Consider the following 8,716-nt stretch of genomic DNA (forward strand, 5'->3'; position numbering starts at 1 on the left):
TGGCTCTTCCAGCTCCCGTGATCTTCATTACCTTGTGAAAAGTATTTTTATATGCAGTATCAGTCTTGTCACGTTTTTGTTGTTCGACCAACACCGTATCGCCGACCACGATATCGGTTACTCTAGCTCCACGCGCTTTGTCTTCCCTCGTGTTACGATTGAATTTTGCCTCCTGATTTCAATTCCACGCTGTTGAAAGGTGGCCCGTTATCGGCCTTCAGTGTTTTCGGGATAGAGTATGTATTGAAAACCCTTCTCAGTGTCCTTTTGGCAGTATCTGCATCCGTTTTTCGACTGGCAGAGCAACAAGAAATCGGGAATAATTATCGGTCATAACCAACGCTTTCCAGTTATGTACATCGGATGCTGAAGCAAAATCCATCGACACATAATCCCATGGGTTTTTGGAAGTTCGGTCATTACAATTGGAAGTAGGCTCGAAGTTACAGTTATAAGTTGACATCTGGACAGCTTCTAACAAACTCTTCAATATCTCGATCCATGCCTGGCCACCATAAGCCTTGTCTCAGAAAATTTTTCATGGTGGACATACCCGGATGACTACGGTGTGCCAACCGTAAGGCTCGGCCACGTAATGATGATGGTAAAACCATTTTCTCACGTTTCATCAAAAGATTCGCTTGCAAATTCAAATCCCCTTGGAATGCCTGGTAATTAGCGATATGAGCGGGCCATTTTTCTTTCTTATCAATCCACTGAATGACGGTTTGAAGTTCGTCATCAATTAGCAATTTTTTTTTTGGACTTCAGCATTCGTTAGTGCCAACATGTGTTCGTTGATTATATCAGGCTTGGCCGTGACGGCAAACAACTCATGAGGTTCTTTCTCCATACCGAATTGTAGACATTTTCGTTTGGTACCGATCCTAGAGGCTGCGTCGGCAATATTGTCCTTCCCGGCAACGTGTTCGAATTTATAAGAGAAATGGTCCATTCGTAGCATCCAACCCTCGGCTCTCGACAAAATTCTTTTGCCTACGTCTTTACGATGACTCTTCGTCATGAACATAAGCGCTTCACTGTCTGACCGAAGAACAAAATTCCGACCCAATAGGTAGTAAGAGAACTTCTCCATTGCCCAAACGATTGCCAGCGCCTCTCGATGTAACTGTGGGTAACGACACTCTGTGGCTGTCAGGCTTTTGGAAGCACACGCAATTATCCGATGCTCGTCATCTTCTTTTCCTTCTTGGACCAAGATCGCTCCTAGTCCCCAAGGCGATGCATCGGTATAAAGGATTGTCTGATCGTCTTCATTAAAATATCCCCTTTTCACCAAATCGTTTTCAACCGCGTTCTTGAGTGCCTCGAATGCTTCCTGATGTTGTATTTTCCACTCAAACTTGGTATGCTCTGCTAGAAGATCGCGCAATGGTTTAGTCTGATGAGAGAAATTTCTTGTATCTTAAAATACGTTTATTTAGGCCCAAATGCTGTAGCTTAACGAGGCCGATAATTCATTTTTTTTATATTACATGTCACATGTTAGTGGGGGAAGGGAAAGCCGTATTTAGGGGCGGCTTGCTCCCCTCTTATGTAAGTAAAGGAAAAAGGTAGGAAGTGGGATACATATTGTGTAATTGACATCGTCGTTTGCTGATTGATCATTGTGGCGGATATGCACACTTTGTTGTAGTGTTGTAGTTTCCAGCCTGTAATCGCAGGGGCGAGGGGAGGGTCGATATTTCGGATAATTATTGGCACTCTATATCATCTGCATGTGCGGTATGTCATGATGTTCTGGATAGACGGTTATCAAGAAGAGTGTGCACCGAAGACTCGTGAAGCAATGCCATATTGTAGATACAGGGATAGGTTGGTGAGATTCTACTGTGAATGAGAGAGGGTAAAATGTATTAAACTTGGACATCAATGGTTTTCAAAAAGATATAGATAAGAAAAATATAGGGGTGGTCACGGCTTGCCAGGACGTCCCGGACTGGCACATAGGGTGATCTACCTCGGACCCGAAGGGAATCTATTAGTTGGGACCTGGCAACACAGTACTCTGCGCACAGCCAAACAACATGCTCGATGTCGTGATAGCCGTTCTCACAAACACAATGATTATTTTCAGCAAGCCCTATACGACGGAGATGCGCGTCAAACGAGTAATGGTTGGACATGATCCTTGACATCGTACGAATAAAGTCCCGGTTCACATCCAACCCCTTAAACCAAGCATTCGTTGATACCTTCGGGATAATGGAATGTAGCCACCGTCCAAGATGCCCATTGCTCCATGAGGTTTGCCAACTATCGAGCGTCCTCTGACGAGAGATACTGAAAAATTCGTTGAAGCAAATTGGTCTTTCGTAAGTGTCGCCTTCTAATGCGCCCACCTTGGCTAAAGAGTCCGCCTTCTCATTGCCCGCAATAAAACAATGTGACGGGACCCAAACCAAGGTAATCTGGTAAGATTTTTCAGATAAAGCACTCAGATATTCCCGTATTTTCCCCAGGAAATACGGTGAGTGCTTTCCAGGCTTCGCCGCACGGATGGCCTCAATGGAGCTGAGACTATCCGAAACGATGAAGTAATGGTCTGAGGGCAGGGTGTCAATGATCCCGAGAGTATACTGAATGGCAGCTAATTCTGCGACGTAAATTGAAGCAGGATCATTGAGTTTGAATGAGGCAGCAAGATTTTCATATCGATTGCTCATTCGATGCGATATTCTGAACCCATTGGTGATTGCAAATTGCGAAAGGCTTGTCGAGCTTAATTCTCAGACCCGATTCATGTCCTTGTACTTCGATTACATGGCACAGAACATCAATTCATCTACATATAACGTCAACCGTGCTCATCTCTTAGATACTTCTGATCCAACTGTATTTTTCGATACATCCATGAAGGAAGAGATTTGTGGAATTCCGGATCATATTCGCCCACAAGTGGTCCCAAATATTTTCTATAACAAATACCATCAAGTCGACTGCGCCAAAATGTTCTACACTGACGGATCAATTCTCGACGGGTCCACAGGCTTCGGTATCTTCAACGAAAATCTTGCTGCCTCATTCAAACTCAATGATCCTGCTTCAATTTACGTCGCAGAATTAGCTGCCATTCAGTATACTCTCGGGATCATTGACACCCTGCCCTCAGACCATTACTTCATCGTTTCGGATAGTCTCAGCTCCATTGAGGCCATCCGTGCGGCGAAGCCTGGAAAGCACTCACCGTATTTCCTGGGGAAAATACGGGAATATCTGAGTGCTTTATCTGAAAAATCTTACCAGATTACCTTGGTTTGGGTCCCGTCACATTGTTTTATTGCGGGCAATGAGAAGGCGGACTCTTTAGCCAAGGTGGGCGCATTAGAAGGCGACACTTACGAAAGACCAATTTGCTTCAACGAATTTTTCAGTATCTCTCGTCAGAGGACGCTCGATAGTTGGCAAACCTCATGGAGCAATGGGCATCTTGGACGGTGGCTACATTCCATTATCCCGAAGGTATCAACGAATGCTTGGTTTAAGGGGTTGGATGTGAACCGGGACTTTATTCGTACGATGTCAAGGATCATGTCCAACCATTACTCGTTTGACGCGCATCTCCGTCGTATAGGGCTTGCTGAAAATAATCATTGTGTTTGTGAGAACGGCTATCACGACATCGAGCATGTTGTTTGGCTGTGCGCAGAGTACTGTGTTGCCAGGTCCCAACTAATAGATTCCCTTCGGGTCCGAGGTAGATCACCCTATGTGCCAGTCCGGGACGTCCTGGCAAGCCGTGACCACCCCTATATTTTTCTTATCTATATCTTTTTGAAAACCATTGATGTCCAAGTTTAATACATTTTACCCTCTCTCATTCACAGTAGAATCTCACCAACCTATCCCTGTATCTACAATATGGCATTGCTTCACGAGTCTTCGGTGCACACTCTTCTTGATAACCGTCTATCCAGAACATCATGACATACCGCACATGCAGATGATATAGAGTGCCAATAATTATCCGAAATATCGACCCTCCCCTCGCCCCTGCGATTACAGGCTGGAAACTACAACACTACAACAAAGTGTGCATATCCGCCACAATGATCAATCAGCAAACGACGATGTCAATTACACAATATGTATCCCACTTCCTACCTTTTTCCTTTACTTACATAAGAGGGGAGCAAGCCGCCCCTAAATACGGCTTTCCCTTCCCCCACTAACATGTGACATGTAATATAAAAAAAATGAATTATCGGCCTCGTTAAGCTACAGCATTTGGGCCTAAATAAACGTATTTTAAGATACAAGAAATTTCTCTCATCAGACTAAACCATTGCGCGATCTTCTAGCAGAGCATACCAAGTTTGAGTGGAAAATACAACATCAGGAAGCATTCGAGGCACTCAAGAACGCGGTTGAAAACGATTTGGTGAAAAGGGGATATTTTAATGAAGACGATCAGACAATCCTTTATACCGATGCATCGCCTTGGGGACCAGGAGCGATCTTGGTCCAAGAAGGAAAAGAAGATGACGAGCAATGGAGAAGTTCTCTTACTACCTATTGGGTCGGAATTTTGTTCTTCGGTCAGACAGTGAAGCGCTTATGTTCATGACGAAGAGTCATCGTAAAGACGTAGGCAAAAGAATTTTGTCGAGAGCCGAGGGTTGGATGCTACGAATGGACCATTTCTCTTATAAATTCGAACACGTTGCCGGGAAGGACAATATTGCCGACGCAGCCTCTAGGATCGGTACCAAACGAAAATGTCTACAATTCGGTATGGAGAAAGAACCTCATGAGTTGTTTGCCGTCACGGCCAAGCCTGATATAATCAACGAACACATGTTGGCACTAACGAATGCTGAAGTCCAAAAAAAAAATTGCTAATTGATGACGAACTTCAAACCGTCATTCAGTGGATTGATAAGAAAGAAAAATGGCCCGCTCATATCGCTAATTACCAGGCATTCCAAGGGGATTTGAATTTGCAAGCGAATCTTTTGATGAAACGTGAGAAAATGGTTTTACCATCATCATTACGTGGCCGAGCCTTACGGTTGGCACACCGTAGTCATCCGGGTATGTCCACCATGAAAAATTTTCTGAGACAAGGCTTATGGTGGCCAGGCATGGATCGAGATATTGAAGAGTTTGTTAGAAGCTGTCCAGATGTCAACTTATAACTGTAACTTCGAGCCTACTTCCAATTGTAATGACCGAACTTCCCAAAAACCCATGGGATTATGTGTCGATGGATTTTGCTTCAGCATCCGATGTACATAACTGGAAAGCGTTGGTTATGACCGATAATTATTCCCGATTTCTTGTTGCTCTGCCAGTCGAAAAAACGGATGCAGATACTGCCAAAAGGACACTGAGAAGGGTTTTCAATACATACTCTATCCCGAAAACACTGAAGGCCGATAACGGGCCACCTTTCAACAGCGTGGAATTGAAATCAGGAGGCAAAATTCAATCGTAACACGAGGGAAGACAAAGCGCGTGGAGCTAGAGTAACCGATATCGTGGTCGGCGATACGGTGTTGGTCGAACAACAAAAACGTGACAAGACTGATACTGCATATAAAAATACTTTTCACAAGGTAATGAAGATCACGGGAGCTGGAAGAGCCACTATCATGGATATGTCAAATGATAAAACGTACGACCGGAACGTGAAATGTTTGAAGAAATTTGTAGAACGCAAGGCGGACAAAACGGATCCACTGGAGGAAGGGGAATCGAATCGCAACTCAGACGATCAGCCAATGGTGGAACCGTCCATGAAGAAGGTCCTAAGAGGACCCGTCCATTTGAAGGTCAAGTGTCGGATAACGAGAAGCCGATTGCGAAACGCCGGAAGACGCGAGAGATTATAAGACCGCAAAGATTCCTGAGCATGGTGGGAACGTTAAACGATTTAACCATTGCAAAATGAGATATTGTTATTCGTGCAAGGGGAGGATGTGGTATTCTAGATAAATGTGTAGGTTTGAGAGGTGTTGTGTGTCTTGGAGTGTCGAGGGGTGAAGACGTTCGAACCACGAGTCTCAGACGTTCATAGAGACAATAAATAAAATGTAAAGATATCTAAGTATGTTATTTTCGAGAATATCACAGCTCGTTAGAGCGATTTTCTTTTTCTGTCTATATTGACGACATATAACGCGAGCGATGTCAACCCACGTCGAACAATGCTTGGAAATTCAACAAAATCTTTGCTTCTGAATACAGGTTTTAAACCTCTTCTAATCAGTGACGGTCTAAATAATATCGCGATAATCAAATTTAAAAATATAAAGCAGATTGAATGTACACACACACACATATATATATATATATATATATATATATATATATATATATATATATATATATATATATATATATATATATATATATATATATATATATATATATATATATATATATATATATATATATATATATATATATATATATATATGTGTGTGTGTGTGTACATTCAATCTGCTTTATATTTTTAAATTTGATTATCGCGATATTATTTAGACCGTCACTGATTAGAAGAGGTTTAAAACCTGTATTCAGAAGCAAAGATTTTGTTGAATTTCCAAGCATTGTTCGACGTGGGTTGACATCGCTCGCGTTATATGTCGTCAATATAGACAGAAAAAGAAAATCGCTCTAACGAGCTGTGATATTCTCGAAAATAACATACTTAGATATCTTTACATTTTATTTATTGTCTCTATGAACGTCTGAGACTCGTGGTTCGAACGTCTTCACCCCTCGACACTCCAAGACACACAACACCTCTCAAACCTACACATTTATCTAGAATACCACATCCTCCCCTTGCACGAATAACAATATCTCATTTTGCAATGGTTAAATCGTTTAACGTTCCCACCATGCTCAGGAATCTTTGCGGTCTTATAATCTCTCGCGTCTTCCGGCGTTTCGCAATCGGCTTCTCGTTATCCGACACTTGACCTTCAAATGGACGGGTCCTCTTAGGACCTTCTTCATGGACTGTTCCACCATTGGCTGATCGTCTGAGTTGCGATTCGATTCCCCTTCCTCCAGTGGATCCGTTTTGTCCGCCTTGCGTTCTACAAATTTCTTCAAACATTTCACGTTCCGGTCGTACGTTTTATCATTTGACATATCCATGATAGTGGCTCTTCCAGCTCCCGTGATCTTCATTACCTTGTGAAAAGTATTTTTATATGCAGTATCAGTCTTGTCACGTTTTTGTTGTTCGACCAACACCGTATCGCCGACCACGATATCGGTTACTCTAGCTCCACGCGCTTTGTCTTCCCTCGTGTTACGATTGAATTTTGCCTCCTGATTTCAATTCCACGCTGTTGAAAGGTGGCCCGTTATCGGCCTTCAGTGTTTTCGGGATAGAGTATGTATTGAAAACCCTTCTCAGTGTCCTTTTGGCAGTATCTGCATCCGTTTTTTCGACTGGCAGAGCAACAAGAAATCGGGAATAATTATCGGTCATAACCAACGCTTTCCAGTTATGTACATCGGATGCTGAAGCAAAATCCATCGACACATAATCCCATGGGTTTTTGGGAAGTTCGGTCATTACAATTGGAAGTAGGCTCGAAGTTACAGTTATAAGTTGACATCTGGACAGCTTCTAACAAACTCTTCAATATCTCGATCCATGCCTGGCCACCATAAGCCTTGTCTCAGAAAATTTTTCATGGTGGACATACCCGGATGACTACGGTGTGCCAACCGTAAGGCTCGGCCACGTAATGATGATGGTAAAACCATTTTCTCACGTTTCATCAAAAGATTCGCTTGCAAATTCAAATCCCCTTGGAATGCCTGGTAATTAGCGATATGAGCGGGCCATTTTTCTTTCTTATCAATCCACTGAATGACGGTTTGAAGTTCGTCATCAATTAGCAATTTTTTTTTTGGACTTCAGCATTCGTTAGTGCCAACATGTGTTCGTTGATTATATCAGGCTTGGCCGTGACGGCAAACAACTCATGAGGTTCTTTCTCCATACCGAATTGTAGACATTTTCGTTTGGTACCGATCCTAGAGGCTGCGTCGGCAATATTGTCCTTCCCGGCAACGTGTTCGAATTTATAAGAGAAATGGTCCATTCGTAGCATCCAACCCTCGGCTCTCGACAAAATTCTTTTGCCTACGTCTTTACGATGACTCTTCGTCATGAACATAAGCGCTTCACTGTCTGACCGAAGAACAAAATTCCGACCCAATAGGTAGTAAGAGAACTTCTCCATTGCCCAAACGATTGCCAGCGCCTCTCGATGTAACTGTGGGTAACGACACTCTGTGGCTGTCAGGCTTTTGGAAGCACACGCAATTATCCGATGCTCGTCATCTTCTTTTCCTTCTTGGACCAAGATCGCTCCTAGTCCCCAAGGCGATGCATCGGTATAAAGGATTGTCTGATCGTCTTCATTAAAATATCCCCTTTTCACCAAATCGTTTTCAACCGCGTTCTTGAGTGCCTCGAATGCTTCCTGATGTTGTATTTTCCACTCAAACTTGGTATGCTCTGCTAGAAGATCGCGCAATGGTTTAGTCTGATGAGAGAAATTTCTTGTATCTTAAAATACGTTTATTTAGGCCCAAATGCTGTAGCTTAACGAGGCCGATAATTCATTTTTTTTATATTACATGTCACATGTTAGTGGGGGAAGGGAAAGCCGTATTTAGGGGCGGCATGCTCCCCTCTTATGTAAGTAAAGGAAAAAGGTAG

Source organism: Topomyia yanbarensis, chromosome 3 (assembly GCF_030247195.1).
Source record: "Topomyia yanbarensis strain Yona2022 chromosome 3, ASM3024719v1, whole genome shotgun sequence".
Lineage (NCBI taxonomy): Eukaryota > Metazoa > Arthropoda > Insecta > Diptera > Culicidae > Topomyia > Topomyia yanbarensis.